At 40.2% G+C, this 19,943-nt stretch overlaps 1 pseudogene; it reads right to left on the bottom strand.

The window, feature by feature from the left end:
• Positions 1-452: 452 nt before the first annotated feature.
• On the bottom strand, positions 453-9,201 carry LOC138158341 (mRNA turnover protein 4 homolog; annotated as a pseudogene).
• Between the last annotated feature and the right edge of the window lie 10,742 nt (positions 9,202-19,943).

The following is a 19,943-nucleotide window of genomic DNA, read 5'->3' as shown; positions in this document are numbered from 1 at the left end:
CTCTGAGAAAGTGAATTTCATGATTTGCACAGCCCTCTCTCACTCATATAAAATTCAACTGTAAGCCATGTTATTATCTCCTTGATGTCATGGTCATCATTGAGAATGAAGGACAAACCAAATGCAATCAATAACCTCTCCTCCTTTGAGGTTCATTCAATCCATATTTATCACCCAACCATGCATGAAATAGCTATTATCCACACACACACACACACACACACACACACACACACACACACACACACACACTTGCTGCCCCCAAAACACTCTTCAAGGAAGAACCAGTGCCTGGTTCACAGTCTTCCCTCCTTCCCAATTCATGCCCTCATACTAGGGGACTTGAACATATATACTGACACTCCCTTGAATATCATAATTTGTGCCTTGTCAAGTCCCAACTTTTTATTCCCACTATATGCTGCCCTTATTCCTGTCAACACGCTACTAACTCAGATAAGCACATCTCCCTCTTTAAAAACCTGGCAGTCAGAAATCAGTGTCACTACATCTTCCTTGAGGGCACTAGACAGATCCAGCAACCTCTAGGCTGACGATGAATGTTGCTTTGTCGTCTGGCCAGGCATAGTCCATTTCTGTGTATTTATTGAACCACTTATTTACTTCCTTCTTAGTCTGATTGGTAAACCAGAAACTGACCTCACTTCTCAGCTTCTTGCTGACCTTCTATGTATTGTATTTATTATTGGACCTTGGCCCAAAGCTACCATCAAAACCTTTTTCTTGCCAAAGAAAATTTCCAAGAACTCCTGATGTCCTTCAATTTGCTGTTACTCATATTCACCACAGAGAAGATAAAAAGGGGGTTATCTATGTCCATCTATTCTCAAAGCTCTTCCAACAAGTATTGTTTCAGTCTTGAGCCCTTCTTGGCAGTCTGTATTAAGGAAATCTTTTTGTCATGCTTCTAGATAGGTCTCGTGTTCCTAATATGTGCAGCTTCCTTCCTATTCTGACATTTTATCACCTGTCCTTCATACCCGAAATGTTCTCCCTTTTCATATTTGCCTCTTGGATTCTCTGTTTCAACCAAATTCCCACCTTTCACAAGAAGACTTTTCTAGTCCCTTTTAATATCAGTGCCTTTGCTTTGAAATTACCCTATGTTTTTTGTATGTCCGTAGTTGGTTTTGGTTTTTGCTTGTGTGGTTTTTTTTACTTTCTTAAATTAATTTTTTTCAATCAGAAAGAATATGGAGCAGAGCCACAATGGTGGAATAAAAGAAGCACTTAGCTGAGTTCTCTGAATATTCACCTCCAAACAACTTTAAAATAATACCTCAATTCCGGAGTGGCAGAACCAATTAAAGGTCAGGGTGAGATATTCTTCTAGTCCAAGACAACTTAGGAGTACAGAGAGAGAGAGATCCGGGACACAGGGTTGGAGGTTGGTCCAGAACCCACATGGATGTGACACCGGTGACAAGACTAGGTGGAGGTGACAGGGACAGCAGCAGCTTCAGGAGCTTTCAAGCCAGACACAGTAAGGGAGCCTGGCAGCTGGTCAGAAAGAGATCAGGGGATCCTTGTGCTAGCACTAGACACAGGACCAGATGTTGTTGGGCAACTCCATTGCCTATACAACTTCCAGGTCACAATTCAAGGACAGAGAAAAGCACTTTTGGTCATGAGGGAGGAAGGGTCCTGAGGAGCAGTATCACTTTCAATAATAAGGGATCAGGGACCCAGAGAAACAATATCATTTGTGATCCCAAAGGAACAGAGGCCTCAAGGAGCAGTATTGCTTCTGATCCCAAGGGAGCAGAGACCATGAGGAACAGTATTGATTATAATTCCAAGGGATCAGGGGCCCTTCTTGGGTAGGAACAAAAATACAAACCAGGAGAGCAATGACCACACCATCCCCTGAATCACAGCACTTTGAAAGCACTGAAAACTTCCAAACCTCCAGAACTAGCTGTGAAAACAGCAGTTAAAAAAAAGGCTGAAGCATGAGACTGTGCCCCTCTCTCCCCATGCCAAGAACAGAGCTCAACTTTAACATCAAGTTCAAAGTCAAAAAAATATATTGGGAAAATAAATGAATGAGCAGAAGAAGGAGTCTGACAATAAAGTGGTCACAATATGGTGACAGGGACGATCAAGACACAAACTCAAAAGTAGACAATGATGTCAAAACAAAACCCAACAAGAATTCCTGCAAAAGCTAAAAAAATTTTTCAAATAAAATAATGATTATAAAGGAAAATTTTATAAAGAAATGAGAGTAAGGAAAGGAAATTATGAAAAGACAGTGTGGTAAAAGAGGTACAAAAAATACTGAAAAAAAAAATAACACCTAAAAACCCCAGAATTGGTCAAAAGGTAAAAGAGGTACAAAAGATCACTGAAGAAAATAATTCCTTAAAAATTAGAATTGGAAAGTAGAAGCTAATAACTCTATAAGACATCATGAAATAATAAAACAAAGCCAAAATAATGGAAAAATAGGGGGAAATGGGAAATCTCTCGTTAGACAACTGACCTGTAAAATGGATCAAGGAGAGATAATTTAACAATTATTGGACCATCAGGAAGCCATGATCAAAGAAAGAGCCCAGACACAATTTTTCAAGAAATTATCAAGGAAAACTACCTCAATATCCTAGAACCAGAGGGTAAAATAGAAATCTAAAGAATCTGCCAATCACTACCTAAAAGATCCCAAAATGAAAACACTCAGGAATATTATAGCCAAATTCAAGAGCTCCCAGGTCAAAGAGAAAATATTTCAAGACACCAATCAAATACCATGGAGCCACAGTCAGGATCACACAAGATTTAACAATTACCATGTTAAAGGAGCAGAGGAATTGGAATATGATATTCTGGAAGGTAAAATACCTGTGATTACAACCAAAAATAACTTACCCAATAAACGTGAGTATAATCCTTCAGGGGAAAAATGGACATTTGATGAAATAAGGAGCCTTCAAGCATATAAGATCTTCCCCGCCCATTAATAGGTCTCACAGGGAGCCCTGACACAGAGCCAATTAGGCTCTGGGCCACAGGGATCTCCACACCTTTGTAATTAAGTGCTTATTTCCTAACTTTTTTTTTGATTGGCATTAAGTCAATCAAATCTTTGATTAGAAACAGTATATACATACATACATGTGTGTGTGTGTGTGTGTGTATAGTAATGCTTGAAGGCTCCCTATCTTATATCCCATTAACCTTACAACTATACTAATGGGAGAACTCAACTTTCCCCTCTTGTAGCTAAATAAATCTAACCATAAAATAAATAAGACATAAAGGAGATGAATAGAATTATAGAAAAGTTAGATACTATAGACCTCTGAAGAAAACGGAATAGAATTAGAAAGGAATATACCTTTTTCACATCTGTACACAGCACCTTCACAAAAATTGACTTGTATTAGGGCATAAAAACCTCATAACTAAGTGCAAAAAAGCAGAAATATTAAATGCATCCTCTCATCTTATAATGAAATAAAAATTACATTCAATAAAAGGCCATGAAGCATGGATTAAAAATTAATTAGAAATCTAATTATTATAATCTTAAAGAATGAGTGGGTCAAAGAACAAATCATAGAAACAATTAGTAATTTCACTAAAGAGAATGACAACAATGAGACAACATACCAAAATTTGTGGGATGCAGTCAAAGCAGTACTTAGGAAATATGTGTTACATGACTTTACATGTATAATTGACATAATATTGTTTGCTGTCTCTAGAGAGAGGGGGGCAGGAGGTAGGGAGAGAGTTTGGAACTCATTTTTTAAAAGAATGTTAAAAATTGTAATGTAATTGGGAAATATTTAGCAAAATAAATAAAATATATCAATAATTTCAAAATGCCTTCTCTCCTTTGCATATTCCCCCCCCAATGAGAAAGAAAGAAAACAAAACCCCTACTACCAACATTCATAATTAAGCAAAATAAATTTGTTCATTAATCATGTACAAAAAAAATACATTTCGATGTACACTCTGAATCCTTCACTTCTCTATGAGGAGGTAGGTAGCATGTTTCATCATGAAATCAGGATTGGTCATTATGCTATTCAGATTTCCCAAATTTTCAGAGCTGTTTATCTTTACAATATTGTTGTCATATAAGTTTTTCTCCTGGTTCTGCTCATTTCACTCTGTATCATTTTATGCAAGTCTTCCCAGGTTTCTCAGAGACTATTCCCATCACCCTTTCTTACAGTGTAATAGTATTCCATCACCATTATATGCCATAACTTGTTCAATCATTCCTCAATGGCTGAAATACCCTGAATTTTTTTTTTTTTGCCTTTTGGAGGGCAGTTGGGGTTAAGTAACTTGCCCAAGGTTACATGGCTAGTTTTTTTGTGTGGGTGTTAAGTGTCTAAGGCCAGAACCAAACTCAGGTCCTCCTGACTCCAGGGCCAGCACTTTATTCACTGCACCACCTAGCTGCCCCTAATACCCTGATTTTTAATTCTTTTTTGCCATAAAAAAGAGCTGCTATAAATATGTTTATACATCCTTAGTGTTTGTTTTGCTTAAGACTAATCCTTCCCTTAATCTACCTTCCCTCTCATATCATCTTTCTTACCTCTTTCCCTGTTAAGTGAAATGCATTTATGTACCCAACCCTGCGTATGTGTATTCCATTCTTTGGCCAGATTAGATGAGAAAAAGGTTAAAATGTCATTTACTCTAGCCACCTCTTCTTTCTTGTCTGCATAGACTTTCACTTGTGCACCTCAGTTATATGTGAGACAATTTCCCTTCACCTTCCTCCTGCTTCCCTCCTCCCCAAGTATATACCTCTTTCCTTTTCTTTCCATTCTTTAAAGATAATCAAGATATAACAGAATCACTCTTAGTCTCTCTAATAACATTACCTATATGACCCTTGATTATGATAGCATTCAAGGGGACGTGTATCATTGCCCAACATTAGAATGTAAAAAGTTTATTCTTGTTTGATGCCATATGATTATTCATTCAGGCATAACTTTTTTTATGTTTCTCTTGAGTCCTGTCTTTGAACTTCAAAGTTTTTATACAGCTCTATTCTTTTCATCAGGAATGTTCAGAATTCATTTTTCCCTGTAAGATTATACTCAGTTTTGTTAAGAAAATTATTCTTTGTTGTAAGTATTTATCCTTTGTCTTCTGGAATATCATGTCCCAAGATTTCCATCCTTTTGAATGGTAGCTGCTAAATCCTATGTGATTCTGGTGGCTTCTTGTGCTCAAATTCTTTCTTTTTGACTGTAGTATTCTTTTTAATTGGAAACTTTATATTGTGGTTATAACATTACTGGAAGTTTTCATTTGGAGGTTTCTTTCAGGAGATGATGAGTGAATTCTTTCTATTTCCACTTTGAAGAGAGCTGGGAAATTTTGTAAAGATTTCTTAAAATATGATGCCCTTTTGTGATCATGGCTTTCAAGGTATTTCATTGATTCTTAAATTGTTTCCTAGATCTGTTTTCTAGGTCAATGTTTTTACTATAAGATACCTTACATTTTGTTCTGTTTTTCTCTGTCTTTTCATTTTGTTTTAATATACTTTGCTATTGAATGGAATTATCTTCTCTTCAATCCATTCTAAATTTCAGGGAGTTTGTTCCTTGGTCAAGGTTTTGTACCTCTTATGCCATGTTATTAATTCCCTTTCCAATAGTCTTCACTTCTTTCCCAAATTTTTTTCTCTTCCACTTATAAAAACTTTTTTTTCCCAAACTCTTGCTTCATCTCTTCCAGAAATTCTTTTAATTGAACTTATACTCTAGCTATGAGGGGGAGAGGGGGCATTAGATTTTTCTTGTATATATTTTAGTGCCACAATTTTCTCTTAGATTTGTGCCTTGAGTCCCCATTTTCATAATAGCTTTTTTTATGGTGGATTTTTTTTGGTTTGCTCATTTTTCCAGCCTACTTGCTGACTTTGGTCGGTGTGTTGGGGCTGGACTCTAAACACTTCATGCACTAATGGAGTTTATGTCTGGGCTAGTCTCACTGCTACTTTACTAAGGTAATGAGTGTTGTGCTATTCCAGAATCTCAGCTGTGGCTGAGTCTAAGGATCTGTATGCTCTCAGTGCTGCCAAAATGGTCTGAACCAGGGCAAAGTATTATTGGGTCTCCCCCCAGCCCCAATCTGAACTCTCTAAGTTCCTGGCATGGAACTTGCCTATGAGCCTGCCCTGGTTGGAGTTACAATAGATTGCTGCTAGACTCAACCACTATCAGCCAGCTGAAAAGTTCCACTGATTCAGAATGACAGAACTGTAGACTTCCCTTTGGTTTCATATTCCTTCCCTGTTATTTCTCTGCAGGTTTCAGACTAGTTCAAATTAAAACTGGGACCCAGTTGTGCTCTTGGGGTTTGAATCACACAGTTCCTTGTTTCTGAATTTGTTCCTTGCTTGGTGCACAGCTAGAATCTGTGACCACTCCTCACCTGGAAGCAACATATCTAGGGACAGGTCCCCTCTCAAGAAGCTCTGAATCTATGTCCTTTAGCTGGATAGCAAGTGATAGAGTTGCCAGGTGGCACCCATTTCTGCAGTCTACAAAAGTTTAGGCCCCTTTGTGTTGTATGTAGGACCTCTTCTTGTTCTGGTGCACAGACTTTTCCTTCACTGGAATTCTCAATGTGATAGGCTCCTGGATAAAACCCTGTCCCTGGTGCTGACAAATCTCTCTCTCTCTCTCTCTCTCTCTCTCTCTCTCTCTCTCTCTCTCTCGTCTAAACCAACCTGAGCTAAAAAAAAAACAAAACACTATTCCCTCTCATTTTTTTTCCTAACAAATTTCCCTAATAAAAATCTGACCTAGTGCATTTTTCTAGAACTGTTTAGAAGAATTGGGGTAGAAGAAGGGATCAGAACTCCGTGTACTTCTACTGCTCTGTCATCTTGGCTCCCTCCATCATTTGCATATTTATTTGCATGTGGTTTCTCCCATGAGGTGAGTGCCTTGTTGCAGGGACTGTTTTTGCTTTTCTTTGCATTGCAAGGGTTTAGCTCATTGCCTGGCACACAGCAAATGCCTTTTGAAACTGACAGTGGGTATTTGTGAGCTATTTGTTTTATAATTGCAGAAGCACATTGTGCCTTGAACCTAGAGTAGTCAACATACCACTCAACTAAAAAGTATGAGTTCTGTGGGTAACCTGGTGAGGACAATACATAAGATATAACTAAAAGATATTTTAACATGTTGTTTTAAAAGAAAACTTGATTTTATCATATTAATGAGTGGTATACACTTCTAAATAATCATTTAGAAGGCTACACCTTTATTCCCATAAAGCTGTCCTCTCCAGGCTTCAGTTTCTTCATCTGTGAAATAAAGAAGTTGGACTAGCTGACCTCTAATGCCCCTTCCAGCTCTAAATCTATGGTTTTCTTCTTGCATTATTCTAATGCGAATTCCTCTTGCTTATTTTTCTTGTTTAAAATTGTTCTTAGTATACCAATCCTCATCTAAGAGCTTTTCCATTGTGATAACAGCCAAAAGTCTTATTATTAACTAATCCTGGTTCCTTTCCTTTGGGGTAGTTGAAAGAATTTTCAGAAATACCAAGTTGAATTTGAAAAAGGGAGATGAATCAGACTGTGTTTATGTGAAGGTCCTGATGGAAAACAAGCAAGAAAGAATTTTGGAATCACTGAGTGAGTGATGGGTAGAAATCCAAGGAAGGTCACATGGGGTAGAGGTGAAGGCTTGGAGTATAAAACAATATCTGACTTGAAAATAGTTTCTGCAAAAGGCACCAAAGAATATATGTTGCCTGATATCGTGGGGGGTGGGAATTAAGAGAGAATGAAGATTCAGTCCCATGACGATCCCTTAACCAATCTTTAGATTATATATGGTCAAACAATCAGTTAATTTCTCCATTGTAAGCCCTGCTTTTCCTATTCTTTGTGAGGAAATGTCACTAGACTGACCTATATGTATAGTATAGTATGTGTGTCTTGAGAGCCAGTCCCAATTTGTCAGTTCAGATAAGGAGAAGACAGCCAATAGCCAATGAAGCAAATAAATGATGCAGCCTTGATCAAGCTTGGGTTCTTCATCTGTGAAACAGATAATGATTGCTTCCATCTACAGCAGAGTTTTTTAATCTAGGGTCAGGGTTGTTAGACTGATTCTAGGGGACCTGTGAACTTGGAAAAAAATATATATCTTTATTTCAATAGAACTGGGGGTTTGTGCAATCCTATGCATTTTATTTTATGCATTCCAAAAGAATCTAAGAAGAGATCCTTAGGTTTTACCAGACTGCCAAGGGGGTCCATGATCTAAAAAAAAAAAAAAACGTTAAGAACCACTACTCAATGATAAAATGCAAACTCCTTAGTTTGTCATTTAAGACCATCCCCAACTTGGTTCCAGCCTGTTTCCAGCTTTCCCTCATTGTATTCACTTTTGTATAATCAAGGTTCCAGCTAAGCTGGTTCACTAACTTGGACATCCTATCTTCTACCTCTTTTTGCATAAATTCTTCCCAGTATTTGACTCTTTACCTCCACCTTTGAGAATTATCTTTCTTCTAGTTTCAGTTCATCTGCCACCTCCTATCTAACATCATTTCCCTTCCTCCCAGTTGTTAATGGTCTCTTCCTCCTCAAGCTTTCCTAGAGCATTTCCATCTCTCCCTTCTCCCCAAACGCCATTCCTTCTCCCTCTCCATTATTCTCATCAGCATACATAGGATCACTCATTCCAAGGTATGTGCATTTCAAATGTAATCTAGTCTAATCTAAAGATGAGGAAACTGATGCCTGGGAATATCCAATGACTTGTCAAGGTCACACGGCTAATGTCAGGATCTTTGCACCCAGCTCCTCTGACCATCCAGAAGCTTTGTCCACAAGAGTGCCACACCAGCTCCCATCACAGCTTTTATTTCCCACCCACCCTTGAAAGAATGGAAGTCTCTGGAATGCAGGGATTTTTTTAATTTATTCTTTGTATTCCAAGCACCTATAACAATGCTTTCCAAATTGTACCCACTAAAAATGCTCAAAGGTTTAGAGATAAAAGGGAACATATAATCAAACCATGTCATTTCACAAGTGAAGACACTGAGGCCCAGAGAGATTAAATGACTTTCCCAATATCCCAAAGGCTATAAGTGGTAGAGCTGAGATTGAATCCAGCTCCTCTGCCTCCGCTACATCACAATGCCTCCCTCTTTACCTTTGGTCATTGTTTCAGTCACATAAAACCTGTGATTTCTGGTCCCTGGGCCCCTCTCCCCTCTCCTAGGCCACCTCTCCATTCCTTTGCCTCATCACTAGACTAGTCTGTCATTTTGATGATGTATAAGCTACCACCCTACAATTGCATGGCCCCTTGTTTATTAGCTATTCCGGTCCTTTGACTCCAGTCCTGGCTAAGCCCCCACACTATTCTGATTAGGAATTCTAAGCTATAAAGGAAGAAAGCACCTATTAAGTGCTTAGTGTGTGCCGGGCACTGGGCTAAGTGCTTTATAAATATTACTCCATTTGATCTTCAGAACAACCCCGGGAAGTAGGTGCTCTTATTATTCCCGGGTAATAGTCGGGGAAACTGAGGCAGGCAGAGGTTGTGACTTGCTTTGAGTAACATAGCTAGTAAGTATCAAAGCCTCCCTACTCAAGTCCTAATGCTGCCCAATGCACCACTGACTTCCCCACTAAGTTTAGTGTTCTTGTCCTCTTGCTCTGAGCCTGCAGAATGCCACTTCAGAAAATCCTAATACTAAGCTGTCTTCACCCTTTGCAAACCTTGTGGTGCATAACCTCAGTTGGCCTCTCATTCTTGTCATTTCTTCCATCATTCCTCTAGTGATTCCTCAATAAATAATCAATAACAGTCCCTGATTTCTCAGACTACTTAGATATTCCAGTGGACACTTACTCTACTCCATTCTTCCACTTCTAAGCAAACTTCTAAGTATCCTCCACTCTCTCCTCCTGCATTTTCATATCAGAAAAAGAGACATCCCTTTACCTTGCTTTGCTAGACCTTTGGTCCCATCCTCTCTTGCCCCTTCTAGGACCTTGCTTCCATAGTCACCCTTCTCTTTCATTCATCTTTAATCTTTTCCTTTCTGTTGGCTCCTTCCAATCTACTTGCAAACATTCTCATGTCTTTCCAAACCTAAACGTGTCTTTCTTTGGTACTTCCAACCCCTGCCCCATCCAGGTCTTCTTCATAGCCAGACTTATTGCCTATACATCTGGCTCCATGTAGTAGACCAATCATTGAAATGAGTAAGAGGCCCTGGCTTTAAATGCTTCCTCTGATACTTAAAAGCTCTGCAATCTGGGCAAGTCTTGCCTCTCTCTGACTCAGTTTCTTCATCTGTAAAATGAGGGAGTGGGGCTAGAGACCTCTGTGGTCCCTCCCAACCCTACAGTTTAATATCTACTTAGACTCACATCCTTTGCTTTACCTATCACAAGTGTATCAGTTGCACTGATCTTATAAGAAACTCAATTCACAGATGAAGGGGAAGAAGGGATAGAGAAAAAGAAGTTTTTCCTGAGGCTACTGGGTTAGAGTAGAAAGAGAAAAGACAAGGAAGAAATGGATTGAGGGTCTGGGTGTATGGATGAGAATTTAACTGAGGTGGGAATAGTGAAAGAGAGGGCACAAGGAAGAACAATGGGGGGGAGGCGTGGAGAGAAGGTAAAAGGTCCCATTCTAGGTGCTAGGAATAAAAAGGTTCTGGGCCCTCAAGGACCTTAGATTGTCCTGGAGGAAAGTGAGCATACCAAGTAAATACAAAATATATAGAAGATAAATGCAAATTTATTTCAAACATTAATTGGGGAAGAAGGGGAGAAGGAAATATGGAGGGAGCCTACTTCCTTCTATGTATGATTTGAGGAGTTTGTACTCAGTGGTGAGAGTCTCCAAGCTCGCTACTGGTTTGTGAAAGTTGGCAATTCAGGGGCTTACAATGGGAGATGAGGAAGAGTTCTGTGACTGACTGCTGAGCCAGAATTCAGTTATACAAAAGGGGCAGCCTACCTCTCCCCACCTTCACTTTCTGTCCTTCCCTTTGGCGAATTTTCATCTTAGGAGCCCTTTATACTTTTAAAATTATTGAGGACTCCAAGAACTTCTGTTTCAATGAGTTATATCTAGTGATATTTGCCATATTAGAAATTAAGATATATTAATATTCCTATCCAAATAGTTTCCTTTCAGGAAAGGGTCTTGGGGACTCTCAAGATTCTTTCTATCACACTTTGAGAACTATTGCTCCAAAGAATTGACCTTATTGGCCAGTCTACCCATGCTACATGAAATAGAAGGGTTAAAAATGTGCATATCCAATGTCACTCCCACCAGGGATACTTCTTGGGCCTGGATCAGGAAGCTGAAAATGTACCATAGGATAGCTTCAAACCGGGTGCCCAATTTGATGCAAGCACCCCCTCATTTTTAGTTGGCCTACAGAAGCATGGGGCTGTATAATTTTACAATGACACAGATAGAGCAGATCCATAAAATTACAAATGCACCAACCTTATCCAAGCAGATAAGGCTAAATACTAGCTAATGGTTAGTAGAATTCCTTCAGAGTCAGGGTCTCTAATCATGGATGTTTCTCCATCACACTAGCTTTCTATGTCTCTATGTCCCTCTTCCTCTGGGTGAAGGGGCCTGATCTAACCAGACTGCATTAGGAAGCAGTTAAGTTATGTCTACACACTCAGATCAGTTTAGACAATATCAATGCAGCTGGTTATTAACCAGATTTGTTACTAACTATTCATCTGAAATCAGTCAACTGTTTTTGGGTTTGTTTTTTTACCGTGTTTCCCCGATAATAAGACCTATCCCAAAAATAAGTCCTCCCCTTACTGTGTAAGATTCCTCTAAAATAAGCCCTCCCCCAAAAATAAGCCCTATTGAAATTGCTACTGTAGTGAAGGTGATCCCCTGCGCTACACGCTACATTATGGTACCCTCTGTATGCACCGTCCCCCCCTCACCCCCCCGTGAAACGCACACCGCACTCTGAGCTGCATCCAATCAGAGCTGCAGCAGTGAGCGCGTCATCCTGTTCTTCCCCAGTGATTTGCTTGCTGGCGCCATTGAGAGCAGTGCCACAGAGGAGAGCTGAGGCAGGACAACATAAGCCCTCCCCTGAAAATAAGCCCTCTGGTGTTTTTCTTTCCAAAAAAATTAATAAGACAGTGTCTTATTATCAGGGAAACACGGTAAATGGCCCTTTTTGGGGTGGCTAGAAGGTGCAGTGAATAGAGAATCAGCCCTGGAGTAAGGAGGACCTGAGTTCAAATCTGACCTCAGACATTTAACGCTTACTAGCCATGTGACCTTGGGCAAGTCACTTGATCCCAATTGCCCTGCCCTTCCCCTTCCAAAAAGCAAAAAAAAAAAAAATAGCCCTTTTCACATTTTTGCAATTCTGCTCATTGAAAGCAAAACAGTGACAAATGTGAGCCTTTCATATTAAGAAGAAAAAAGCCTAATAAGATAACCAGTAGAGACAATAAACTTACCCAGGGCAAAAAGTGCCTTTGTTCTTGGTTTCCCAACTACTAATTTGTATATGAACAACAGGAGAAAATGCAAGCTAACAACTGAACCCAGGAACCATTTTATAATTATTGCACAAATATACATTGCCTGTTTATGGCTTAGCCTGAAAATAAAAGGGTTTGGTAAGCATAGTGGTTAATCACCATAACTTAGAGTGAGAGAGCCATCACTAAAATGACCAAGTTCTAACATAGGGAAGTTGTTCTAAGAAAAGACCTCAGATTTATATGAAAATGAAGCAATACTTCCATGTACTGCAGCCTGCTGACAAGAATAGGTAATTGATGAGAGCCTATAACTCTCTACACCTTTTGCCTAGGAAGTAGAAATCCTGGGAGATCAGCCAAGGCATCAACATTTTAAAGGGTTCTGAGAATCTCAGACTAATGGTTTCTACCCTTTTTGAAAGAGAATGACAATACTCCAGCATCAAGGGGGTGGCTAAGTCCTACCAGTAGAACAGTGAGACCTAACAGCCCAACTGCCCAGATCAACAGAGCAGCAGTCTTGCAACAGAATAATGTGGTACATCCACCTGTCCAACAAAGACTTCATGCCCATCATAAACTTCTCAAGGACAGATTCCAAGAAAGAGAAAACACTGGGGTACACAGTTTAAGAGCTCCGACTTTCCCTGGCCATCTATGTTCACTACACGTGTGCCTCACTATCAAGTGCATGCCCACTTTTCTCCCTGGAGACTATGAATTGATGAGAGTACGCCCCAAGTTTATTGGTGAAATGTTATTGTTTGTGCTTTAAGTAAATACCTTTGTTGAGAGCTAATTGTGTCATCTTGGCTGATTTGTTAATAGGAAATATAGTGGTAGGAGTTCAGGAGTTTTAAGGGTAGGAATGTAAACCCCCAACAGGGTTATCCCTAGAAAGATAAAAGCAGTTGTGGCGTCCGTCCCTCTGAGGAATCCCAACCTTCTAGTCAGGGATGGGATTGGGGGAGGGCAAAGAATAGCATCTGCCACTCAACTCTCTAACTGCTGACTATCTATCTAGATTTAACTGTTCTTGTCTAAACTGGTTTGTTTGTGTTAACATTGCCTAGAAAAGTGAATGAGTCTAATGTACATTGATCTCACCTCTGATTCGTAGGCAAGGAAAAAATAAGAGAAAAAATAATCTTGTACATGAACCTCAAAAGATACAATGAATAGGCAGTAAATTCTGCTAGGACCAAAGCAGCAGGCACATGAGTGTTGTTTCCTGGAGTCACTCTGGCAAAAGGGCTGTGATATCCAACAAGTCACAAAGCTAACAAAATCAGCTCTGTTGTGTCCTGATCTAGAGACACTGGGTAGAAGCAGAGAGAGGGATTTGAAGTCAGAGGGCATGGGTTCAAATCCTGATTCTACCACTTAACATGAGTGTGACCTTGGGTAAGTGACAACCTCTCTAGACTACAATTTCCTCATTTATAAAATGAGGGGATTAGACTACACCATCTCTCTAAATTCCTTTCGAACTCAAAATTGAGAATCCTATTACAATCCTAACAAGTTACATTCTAACACACTCCTTTCAGTGCAAATGAGAGGATTTGGACTTCAATTTTGGCTGAAGGAACTGGGAGTTTCTAGCCAGCACACAAATTAGGGAGAGCATGATAGCCACGAAGGGTTATTCATGGATTAGATGTGTTTTACTTGATGATGGAGGGCAGAAGAAAGAGCAATGACTGAAAGTTGCCAAGAGACCCACTTAAGCTGGATATGAGGAAGAATTTCCCAGCAATTAGAGCTATCCAAAAGCAGAATGAGCTGCTTCATGGAGGACTGTGCTCCCCCTCCTGGAGTTCCCCAAGGCAAAGCTGGAAGCTTGTTCACTGGGGCTTCTGTGAAGAGTATTCTTGGTCAGCCACAGGTTGGGCTGCATGGCCTCTGAGGTCTCTTCTCACGATGAAATTCTGCAGTTGACTCTTTGCCAACACCAGGAAGGTCATGGGCACAGCGATGGCTTACTGCTTTAACTCTTATCCCACCACCTGCAGGAAGCCCTTCTGCTTTCTCCCTGATGCTTGTACCTGTCTCTCCCTTTCCCTTATATAATAGATAAGTAGATATATATAATTATATAATAGATAAGTAGATACATTAAAGACAGAGACAGAGACAGACAGAGAGAGATCTTTACCTGGATAGAGAGACAAATAGAGAGAGAGATAGACACATCGGGTCATAGATTTACATAATTGTCTGCATGTCAACTTGCTCATTCAATTGTGAGTTCCTTGAAGGTAGGGACTGTTTGAGACTTTCACATGCCCAGTGCTTAGCACAATAGAAGGTGCTTAATAAATGTTCATCCCTCTCTTGGGCCTCATTGTCCTCATCTATAAAATGGGGATGATTTCTGAGGCCCTTTCAGCTTTAACAGTCTATAAGTCCATGAGGATCCTACTGGAGTCTACTGAGCAAATGTAGGTCCTGATGGGGTTCAGCCCCATTCAAACTGTGGATTTGGCTTGGAGAAGAATCTGACTCCATAGTACAAATCACATTTGTACAGCGGCCTCCTATCTTCACTCTTTCATTCAGGCCCTTTCCTGATACCTAGAATGCATTTCTGCCTCATCTCTGCTCACTGAAATTTTTTCTTCCTCAAACCCAGCACAATATAATCTATTTTGAGGACCAAAATTACTTTTCATCTTTTCTTTGTGTCCTAGTGCCTAGTATTGTATTTGGCACATAGTAGGTTATTAATAAGTGCCCATTGAATTGAAGCCAATACCTGGCTTAGTGTCCATTTACCAAGGAAGCTCTCTCCCTCTCCCTCTCTCTCTTCCTTTCCCTCTCCTCCCTCCCTCTCTCCTTCTCCTCTTCCTATCATCCTCTCCTCTCCTTCTCTCTCTGTTTCTGTCCCTCTCCTTCCCTTTTCTTTCCCTCTCCCTCCCTTCCTCTCTTCTCCCCCCCCCCAGATCTCAATATACAACTGAAAGGGTTCTCCCTCCTCAAATTATCCTAGATAACCTTGTGTAGATTCCTCCAACCAACCCTACCTCATGTTACCTCTGTGTGTGTGTATGTGGCTATTGTATGTTCCCAGTACACTGAGAACCAGGGCATGTCCTTTTTCTAATCTTTGCATCTCTAGCATCTAGGACAAAGCCTTATCCATAGCGAGTCCTTAATAAACGCTGTACTTCTTGACTGGCTAATAAATCTTTGTGCAATTGAACACTATGTCGAATTCTCTAACTTCCCAAAGTTTTTTCTCACATCCATTTGTTTGTTTCTTCCTAAGAACTTTATCAAGTTAAAAAAAGGTATTATCATACGCCAAGATGAGGAAACGGAAGAACCATCGGGTTTAAGGGATTTGCCAACAGAGAAGAAGAGATTATTAAAAAGAAAACTAGGCCTCCCAAATCCCATCCCAGGATTCATTTTGTTTGTTTGTTTCCACCAGTCTATGTCACCTCAAGTTTTCCCTTCTTCAGTGCCATCCTGATGCCAATGACTTCAGCAGATAGGATTGAGCAACTTAACTTCTAGATAGACGATTAAAAGGCAGACCTCTTTAGTGACTATCACTTAATCAGTCCAGTTCTCCCATCCATAAGTCAAAAGGGCCATAAGGTGTGAAAGGAAGAACTCCCTAGGTTTTCAAGAAGGTGGGAGAATCCCTTCTTTAGGAGAAGCAGGGGAGCCTCTTCTCCTCTGTCCTCTACGGCTTCTACCCTCATCACCTTAAGGATCCCACCAGGTTTGTTATTCATACTTCATGAGCATCCTTTGCCCCTCTGATTGGAGGACAGCTCCTCTGACACCTCATTGTGACCCAGCTGCCCTCATTCTGGACTTCTTCAGCTTATCTTCTATCCCCACCTCCCCACCAAGTCCCTCCCCCACCCTTTTTTAGTTTTCTTTTGAGGGTCATGTTCCCCCATTGATTATAAGTACCTTGAGGCAAAGACTGTCTTTCACTTTCATATTGGTATCCCCAGCATCTGACTGAGCACCTGGCACATAATACGTACTTTTAAAATGTTTATTGACGAGCCATATTGTGGGGTCTTGAACAACATAAAAAAGAGAAAGAGGGTGATGAGGTGAGCCTTAGGAGGTAAAGAAGAGTGATTTTCCCCCCAGATATTTGCCAGGGTTTAATCAATTATATCTCAATAAACATTTACTGAGTGCCTATGTACCAAATATAGTCGTTGAGGTATTCCAAAGACTTTCTTTTAATCTAGTTCAATCCCCTCATTTTATCAATGAAGAAACTGAGACCAAAAGAAGTTCCTCACTCAGAGATTCCATAACATTGGCTACTTGCTAATAGGAATCCTTGATGCTGGTGCACAGGTGGGGTGCTCTAGTGAGTGTGACTGTTGGTGCTACTTGGGGATCACTGATGAGGATGGCTGGTGATACAGATTGGTGGCCCCTAATGGGGGATTCCTAACACTGATAAGGAGTCCCCGATGAGCTCAAAGGTATTGATTTGGGGCAGGGAGAGAAGACTGCTGTGGTGCACATCCTATCCTTGGGGTATGGGAAACATAAGCACCAAACCCAGTCCACCCACAGTGGTTCCCTTCTTCTTCCCTCCCTCCACCCAACAATAGGTTGGGTTTTTTTTTCTTGCTTACAGTGCTTTTTTCATTTTTCCATTTCTGCACAGAAATGCTTCTATTCCCAAAGAAGGGCCCCTTGAGCTGGGGCAGCCAGCTCCAGCGAGCTGCTCAGACCAGCCAGGGGAGCTGACAAGGCAATAACTATACCACCTGTGCTTTAGGGTGCTTTTTGTTCCTGAAGGGACCCAATGGAATGGCATCATTCACAAATGCAAGGAGGGAGATGTTTGGAGGAGCAATAATGCTTAACCTGAAAAACAAACCCTTCCTGCCTCCTGTTTGCAAAGAACACTGATTTATGTCTGTGTCTCCTGAGTCAGAAGTGTCCCCCAACTGGTTCCATTATATCAGTAATTACAGCAAGTCTCTCAAACTCCAGACATAGGCTTCCTGTGGCTGTTTAACCACTTACAAAGAAAATATAAGAGTCTCAGCCTGGAGGTATAGATGGCTGTGGGATTCCAGAAAATAGAAGTGTCCTAAGCTCCATCCCCACCCTCAGATGATCTGACCATTGAGTACATTGCCAATATACAAATAAACCTGATGGACAAAGATCATTGAGGACCCATGTGACCCATCTGTCTCCTGTTACTTTAGATCCAAGTTGTTCTGGTCCTGGGAGCAGCATGTATCTATGGGAGGTAAGCCACCCCACAACTGCAAGCCTAGAATGGCTATGGGGAAGGGTACTTTATGCCTGAGAGGACAAAGGAAGCTAGAGTTTTTTATAACTATACCGATCTTTCCAGGTCACATGACCAACAAGATGGAGGATCAATCACTTTTTACATTCTCCTCTAACTCAAAAAAAAAAAGTAAAAAGGAATTATGCATCCCAAATATAACAATTACAGGTTTTGTTACATGACAAGAAGCAAGAAGTCCAACAAAGTAATAGCCTTATGAATTAACAATGGAGAAAATTAATCTTTAATGCACTTACTCTGTACACCTCCCCCACTAACTTCTGTTTTCAAAAACCAACCTGTGGACTTATGTTCTGGCGCCCACTCAGAGAATTCCCTCCTGCTAGTCTCTGCTGGCACATTTTATCCTGTCATTCCTCTTCCAACCTGCTGCAATAAGCAGCAGATGTTGACTCTGCCCAGCCATATGCAAAGGAGAAGAAACTACTGGGGGAGGGAGGGGTGGAAGAAATCACAACTACCCCCCACTCCACATGGGATGGCCACTAGGCTAAGGAAACTCAAGGTTGCAAAGACACTGACCAGAATACCCAACCAGCAACCTAGCCCTCCTCCAATCCTACAAAACACAGCTGATACTTACTCTACCCAGTCAGAGAACTAGAGAAAAGAGTAGACTGGGGCAGGGGGACAGTGTGCCAATCTGAACCTGAAGAAAAAAAGAGGATTGAGTCCATCTGGAGCCAGTTTTATGCCTTCCCAAAGCTACCTGGAGCAGGGACCAAGATTAATGAAAACAAATTACCCAGTGTAGAAGGAGCCTGAGAGCAGCTTTAGATCTAACCCCAGGGGGTAAACACACCATCAAAGGGAGAAGAGTCGGAAAGTGATAGGGATATATAAGGGAAAAGAAACTAAAACCACCAAATATCTCAGAAGGAAGAAAATTCAGGTAAAAATCTAGAGCACAAGCAGATACATCAATTGGGAAGATGAGTACCATGGCATCTAAAAAACTACAACCTTCTCTAAATAAACATTGTAAAAGAAAGGAAATTAAACCAATACCTGATTGATGTAAAGAACCCTGTGGATTCCCAAGAGGGCACTGTAGCAACAGCAGAAGTTTCCAGTGGTTCAAAAGAGAAATTAGCATCTTGAGGGAAGTTTTAATAGAACCCAGGCCAGAAGTGATGGCCAGTAGCAGAAATAATTAGCACAATAGAAAAACTTGAATTCACAGCAGCAGTTCTCTCCAAAGAAGAGAGAGAACAACAGATTTGGAATACAAATATATGAACTAAAGGACAATCTTGGAGAAGCAAAAAGTAATAAAATTAAATGATCTCTACAGAGGCAAAACACATTGATCTTTAAGACAGAATGCATAAAGATAAATTAAGAATCATAGAACTCCCAGAAGAACATGAAAAGTCAAAAAACCCGAATACTTGTAATGCAAGAAAATTGCCCAGAAGTCCTGAATAACAAAAACAAAACACCAAGCAAAAAAATCTATACATCATCTCAAGAGCAAAAATGTTGCTATAAATACACCTATCTAAGGAAGCAGATCTAAGCACTTTTGAACACACAAATCAAGAGAAGGTCAGATAAAGATAAACAGAGAGGCTCATAGGATTCCTTTGTTGTCAAGCGCTAAACACTTGGATTCATTGACCTTTGTAGCTATTTCCATCTAGGATCAAAGGCACAGAGGTACATTTGGCCTGTGCTAAATGTATGCCTATGATCATAGCACCATAGATTTACAGCTGGGAGAACCCTTTGAGATCACTAGTCCAGCCCCCTCACATTTATTTAGAACTTTATAATTTACAAAGCCTTTTCTTTTGAGAAAGCATTAATCTTAAGAAATAATAATAATTATTATTATTATCTCTATTTTGCAGATAAGGAAATGGAAGTTATGAGGGATTAAATGATTTGCCCAGGGTCACACAATTAAAAATTGGAAAAACTGGAATTCAAGACTAAAGACCACAAAATCTTACACTCACAGAATCCCAGAATTAGAAGGTATTTCAGAGGCCATCCAGTTTAACTGGTACAGAAAAGAGGTCATCTACCTCTTTAGATAGATAGATAGATAGATAGATAGATAGATAGATAGATAGATAG

Source organism: Petaurus breviceps, unplaced genomic scaffold (assembly GCF_028583685.1).
Source record: "Petaurus breviceps papuanus isolate PSGF00001 unplaced genomic scaffold, PetGlider_PUasm1.0 174, whole genome shotgun sequence".
NCBI classification, from domain to species: domain Eukaryota; kingdom Metazoa; phylum Chordata; class Mammalia; order Diprotodontia; family Petauridae; genus Petaurus; species Petaurus breviceps.
This window is presented reverse-complemented; position numbering and strand designations above follow the sequence as displayed.